This window comes from Polyodon spathula, chromosome 2, assembly GCF_017654505.1.
Source record: "Polyodon spathula isolate WHYD16114869_AA chromosome 2, ASM1765450v1, whole genome shotgun sequence".
Taxonomy (NCBI): Eukaryota; Metazoa; Chordata; class Actinopteri; order Acipenseriformes; family Polyodontidae; genus Polyodon; species Polyodon spathula.
In genome coordinates, this window is record NC_054535.1 from 82,530,668 (window position 1) to 82,537,631 (window position 6,964).

The 6,964-nt window shown below is 36.7% G+C and overlaps 1 long non-coding RNA gene across 1 annotated transcript; it reads right to left on the minus strand.

Annotated features, from left to right (window-relative positions):
* Positions 1–500: 500 nt before the first annotated feature.
* On the minus strand, positions 501–6,485 carry LOC121302227. Its single transcript, XR_005947689.1, has 2 exons — positions 4,182–6,485; positions 501–2,774 (listed from the first exon to the last, which is right to left on the minus strand). It is a non-coding gene; the product is annotated as an uncharacterized LOC121302227 (long non-coding RNA).
* Between the last annotated feature and the right edge of the window lie 479 nt (positions 6,486–6,964).

Sequence of the window (6,964 nt, forward strand, 5' to 3'; positions counted from 1 at the left end):
ACTATTAAATAAATAGCTTTTTACCAGTCAAAGTTCCCTACAGTTTATCTGGACAGTTCCAGATATCTGAACGGAGCAATATTACCGAACTATCCGGGTCTCGGTTTGTTGTGGTTGAAAGATTCTATCTGAGCTTCTGTCGAGCTGACAGGCTGTGATTGGCTGACTCAGCAGTGGCAGTATGGGATTGGTTGCTTTTGTTGGTGCAGAGTATTGTTTGGCTGGTTTTGGTGAACAATAAAATACATTTGGACCAATTGTACCTTTGATTAGTATTTGCTGTCCAACAGATGTGAACTGAACTTTCATTATGGCAAGTGAAAATGAAAAAGCTGCCACTTGCAAGGATTAATTTTAATAATAGAACCCTTCAATAATAAAAAAAAAACAAACAAGAAAATAACACTGAAAACATTTCTTTATTTCATCTAAAGACAATTTATAATCTACAAGCCTAAAATGGTATTGGATGTACTTAGGGATGAATGGTGTACAAAATGTATATGCATCATAAAAAAATATGCAAGTGTATTCTCCTTTTCCTTGCTATTGAGTCACAAGACAGAAATAGTCACTACCATATCAATATGGTAGAAAGAATAATGATTTCACCATAAGGTTGACAATGGTGTCACCATATATCTCTCAATGTTTACACTTTATTGCAAACACCAGTCCACATAAAACTCATAATTATCGTGCTTAAAATAACCATCAATTTATTAAAGAGCTTTTTCCTAAAGGGCTTTGTTACATATTTTATTATTTAAAATATCTTGTCCACATTTGGATAATTTAATCACAATGACAAAATGCACCAGGTGCTTTCATAGTGGGGCTTCAGAAATAATACCACACGTGCAAACACAGAGGAAATGAATGTTTGTCCCTGCCATGTGGCCCAAGAGCGAGACACATAACCAATCAGTGCTGAAACACTGACAGACCAGATCTGCGGCTTGCCATGCAACATTTGAAAACAGGCAGTAACAAACAAATAAATAAAATGACCACAGGGAGCAACATGCACAGAATACACTATTTACACATATACAGTAGCACCTTAGAGCCACATGGCATCAGGGGTTAGAAGATTGGATACAAAAGTGTTGTTGTTGTTTTATTTTCATTTTTTTCATAACACATATTTTTTGGTCATTGACTTTTTTCTTAAATGTGATTAATCAGGAGTGGTGGCATTATCCAGACTTCATTCAGGAAAAAAGCAAGCCCCATGTAACACAGCACAAACCCCACTAAATAAGTATCTATGGATTGGAGTAAACAGGAAATGCAAGTTGGAAAGCCTGTCAAGACAAAATCAAGACAATTTGGCAGATGAAGATTTTTTTTTTAATTAAATGCAATCACTAGTATACCAATTTCTTCAGATTACCATACAATGAAAGCCAGTTCTTGAGTTTTGTGTTTTTTTTTGTTTTTTTTAAGTGAGCTTATACACAGTACCTCAAACAATTATACAGCTTAATTATTCATGATTTGCATTGTTTTTGCAACATGTTAAGTGTTTGGAAAAAGGCTTGTAGCTAACCAGTGAGCAACCTTATTGTACAGATTTCATTTGTGTTTTTATATTCTTCTAGATATACACTTTACACTAACATTAGAAAACAGTGCAATATTATTATACAATGTACACAACTCTTATAGAAGTCAGAATATGCCTTTTAACCTGAGCAAAACATCCTTAAGTAACATAGTAATAAGTCACCCTGTTTGTTGATGGTATTTGTACTGGCATTTGTTCAGATAGCTCAAAATGTTGCCCATGGCAACCTGCACGGACCCCAAATATTTAGTACACAAAAGCTGACATTTACTTTGAAAGGTTTATTCAAAAAAGAAGTGTAAAGTTAATAATGCAGGCAGACTCTTTCTGCAGAAGACTGCAAGACTTAATGTCATATATTGTTTTCACATCAGTACTGAGCACTATAACATCACTATATTATACACATAACTATATACTTGTTGCATACTCAAAAGTCAGATTCTTTAAAATCAAGTATACTGAACATTTACAGCAGAATACAATTTCAATGCCAGTTATTTTATTTTGAGACCAGTTCATTAAAATAAAACAAACTGAGCAGAGAACAAATGTTAAGCAGCTAAGTTATAATTCTATTTCCTATAGAATGGCATCAAATCGTGCCAATATTAGAGCTAATTTCTTGTCAGCAACAGTATCTTCATTCCGCACCAACAGGCCACCATACAAAGCTACCTCACAAATACGCGGTCAACTACTATGCTGACAGCCAAACAGGGAGCGCAAAAAAAAAAGAGAGAAACAATACTTAAAAAATAAAAAATAATAATAAAAAAAAAAAAAAATCATTGTGTTTGCTGGTTCCAGACCTTCAAACATTAACAACTTTAAAACACAGAGAACAGAAATGCTCATAGCAAAGTACAAAAAAGGAAAAGCACAGCAACACTTAGCACTGGCACTTGCAGGAAAAGAAGGTCATGCTAACATCTGTAGTAGTTTAGATTTAGGGGGAGAAGTATACTGTCCATATCTATTCGGGCAAGCCTGTGAGAGCTGCTTAAAGGCAGGGCAGAACTGTTCCAACAGAACAACATCTTCAGAGCAGAACAGCAAACTGTCATGTATTTTTTGCATTGAAGAACCAGTCACAGGGATGAAGGATGAATGACAGACCATCACTTCTTTCTCATTAGGAGGAACATGAAAAGCAGTCACCAAAGGCAAAAGAGAGACAATGAAGGACACACACAGAAGGAACCTAAGAAACCAATGGAAAAACAAAACCAAAAAAACAGCTCATTAGTAATAGCTTATTCTTTACCAGTAACTTCAAAGAACGAATTCACAGAAAGTAAATTTGACCAAGCTGTAAATCACTGCTTACAGCCTAAACTCGAATGTTGAACTACTGGACAATTTGGTCTTTAATAGTTTTACCTCAGACTGAATATTTAATAGACATGTGTTATGTGATTATGTTGGATCTCTCAGCAGTAGTTACAAGTCTGGATAGATCAGGTTCACTGAATAGCTGTTAACTATTCAGGTTGTAGCCTTTGTTAAATGAGTCATGCAGTTGTGAAGATTTTTACTGGCCAAACCGCTGCCATAACAACCCTACTGAAACAGTAATTAGAAGCAATTTAATAAAAAATAATGGAGTAAATTAATTAAACGACTTTTTCAAAAAGTGTAGATTTGCTTGAAAAAATGTCAGCAAAAAGAAAACTAAACTAAAACCCTTCCTGAAAGTAAAGGTAGCCCATAAAAAACAAGTGCATACAAGGGGGGTTATAACCAAAGTTGTTTCTCAAGTCCCTTTTTATCCTTTAGTTTAGTTATCCAGAATTAGACTCTGCTGAAGCACATTTAAACCTACCACACTGCAGATTCACTCGATCTAGAGCAAGATCAGGAATCCACCTCAGGCTACAGACTCCATCTGCTGCAGATATGGCTTTGGTGGGATACTACATAGTTGTGCAACAGAAGCACAGGCTTACTTCTGATGAATGTGTTTCTATGAAAATTCAGTTACTACTCTGGTTTTGTGTATTGGCTGCTGTGGCAGTGTCCGAGTAGAAGTATTATGATTGACTATATAGGCGCTCCAATGCCTGAAACTGAGGAAAAGATGTTAATGTGACATAAGCGCATGTAACCATCTGCCCAATTATATGCGAATAATCAGCATGCAATTTAAAGTGTTTTATTCTTCATCATGCTGTGTGGTTTCCCTCAAATGTAACACCGATACCACTCTCGCCATGTGACTGTTAATTTGGGCTGTCACAGCGTTTTCTTGTTTAATTATTGAATTATGATAGTGAATGATGTTTGCGCTCCTGGTAGTGCACTTAATGTTAGGTTGTCTGGATACCATTGTCAAATATGCACTTTGTATAAAACTCTGTGAACGCACAAAGCTTGTTTTCACATTACAGTTGTAGCTACTGACACAACAGGTTAGATTTTGTAAGCTTTTGCTGAACTAGCAACGCTGAAAGACAACAGTAACCTCTTGCTTGATACGTGCTCATCATAAAAGCAAAGAACATGATAGCACTGCACTTACTCATGTTGGGTTAATGATGACCTGTAAGCTACAGTACATAGGTAAACTATGTCAGTCAAGTATCAAAAGTAGAGCACCGTCGACACTTACCAAACAAACAAACTCGTACGCTATCCCGCTTTTGTATCTATAAGCTGAACATTTACTGGTATGGCATCACCTCCGTAACCTCCCTTAGATTGCATTTGGTTCTGAATAGAGTTCACCTAGAGGAAGAAGAAGATAATGGGTCAAATGCAAATGAGTGCTTTGACAGGCCACCACATTGTGCTTGTGTGAGTGAGTGAGTGAGGGTCTGAGTGTGTGCGTGTGAAAAGACCTAACCCTCCAAACACTGAGGGAATGTTCACATCCTCACTTCTTAGGAAGCATCTCAGCAGGAGAGGTGCAAGCAATGCAGATAAAGGCTGACCCCTTTGTTGTCCACACCATTTCATTCCCATTCATCTCAAACCTAGAAGCAGGGTTTCTTAGTAAACCACAGCAAAAGGCTACTTATGGTATAAAAAGAGGTGCTTCAAGAAAAGGGAATGTGGAGGTGGGGCATCAAATTAACATTTATGTAATGAAAGACTGGACTGGGAAAGACAATAATGAAAAGCAGCAAGCAACACCATCAAGGTGGCTCGGTTCTTTTACATGTTTTTACCAGGATGGGTGCCCACTAAGACCAATGTATTTTTCATTAAGAGTGGCAAGATTTCAATCTCAACTCCAGGCACAGCAATCAGTTTACAAAATTAGCATATTGTTAATTTCAGTACCTTGTGCATAGTTATCACCTGGCAGGAGCATGCTGGAGGTCGATCTTGTTTTTGTGTAACACAACGTTCACCTTTTTCCAATACTTTTGATGTTGCCAGGCAACAATCCACACACATTTATGACTTACTGCAAAATATCTCATTAAAAAAAATCCTCCAACTAATAAATATTAGATCAACTGAAAATTACAGAGGAATACAGAACACTGAAATCCATCTTTTTTTTTTTTATTAAACTTAACAGTAATTTTGAAAAAACACAAACTCACGAAAATGTAACAGCTTTGCTTAGCTCCTCTCTATACAAATCACCACAAATTCAAACACCTGCTCTTCAGCTGCCATTCATCCTCAGGTGTCAGCACTAACACGGCTCACTTTAAATGCAATGTATGCGTATAGTGGGATAATCAATTGGCCATTTTATAAACTGTTAATGCAGCTTTACATCTAACAGATCTACAGTATTATGTGATGTACAGGCAGTTGCTCTGTTAGAATGACTTCATCATTTACAAATACAAACTTGCCTAGCGAAATTAAACTAGATTTCTTATGTAAACACTCCAAACATGACTTCTTATTAATAGTCAGTGCAAAAGGACAAGCCCAGGGTATTATTTTAACCATGGAAACTCCCACTAGAATACCTCTCTGCAGAAACCCAAACACATTTAATATACTAATAGCCAAAAATAACAAAAACAGGGTATTATGAGGATTTGAGAGATGATGCTGAGCTGTTTTTTATGAGAGAGTGGTTAGATAAGATAACTTCTAAGATTTGGCTGTTGTTTGAATGATGTATTGTGTGTCAACCAAAAAACAAAGTATGCCTCCTGCAATACTTCCAAAAAAAACAAAAAAAAAAAACAGTGCTCTAGAAGAGACAGCTGAGACCTACAATTTATGAGAAAGCCAGAAAGACACCCCCCTCCCCCAGGGTCATTTATGAGCAGTACCTGAACTACATCATCCATATTAGTGTCAACAGATCAAAGAAATAATCCTCTATCCAATCACATTAAAACCTTCAGCATTGTTACATTACATAAATATCCTCTTCAACACTCCCTTCAAATAATTCACAGCATGTAATAGGCCATCTAAATCCGCCCACCCACTGTATAATGGGAAGCGAAAGATTTACAGTTGAATTACTCTACTGTTTTTGATTCTGCACCTTCTGTGTCTAAATCGTGGCCTAAACAGAGTCAACCTTCAAATTGAAAACCTGCTGGAATTCAGACTTCTTTCTCCCGTGTTTCCAATTGTGTGACGGTGGGTACAGTAGTACTTAGATCTGCCATTGTAGATCATTTTAAAAGACACCGGTATGCCATTCTGGAGAAAATCAACTAGTAGTACTGTACCTGGTTTATCTGGAAACAAACAAACAAAAAAAACATTTTGGGTAAATATTTGTTTGCTTGCTAAGTGCCTATTGGAGTCTCCTGTACTTCAATTTCCACTGTCAGTGAAACTAGCTTTAATCTGTTAATGCATTGTAAGACAGACCATCAAACTTGGAATGTAGAAATAAAAAGTCTGGCACTTTAATAATGTAAACTAAAAATTGTTTCATATTTATAAAGGCTTCTCGGTTTCTACCGGTACTTAAAAAAAAAAAAAAAAAAAATAGACAGCTAGAAAATGCAATAGACAGCTAGAAAATGCAGCACAATCTGCAGCTTGAAGATTTTTTTTTTGTGAAAGGCATTCAAATGGGTTAAAAATATATTTTGCTTTAATACTGAACAGTTTATTGTCTTTGCAACTGCACTGTTCAAGCTGCTTAATGTTATGATAAAGCACGTTTACTGTATACGGTGAAATTATACACACAGAACAATGTGGCTTCACCTGGACTGTAATTTATTACCACTCATTCAGTTTTCACCACTCAGATTGTCATCCCACCCACACAAAGGCCTCTACATGCTCACCGAATTCATCCCACCCACACAAAGACCTCTACATGCTCACATCCCACCCATACAAAGACCTCTACATGCTCACCGAATTCATCCCACCCACACAAAGACCTCTACATGCTCACATACTCACTGAATTCATCCCACCCACACAAACCCACACAAAGACCTGACC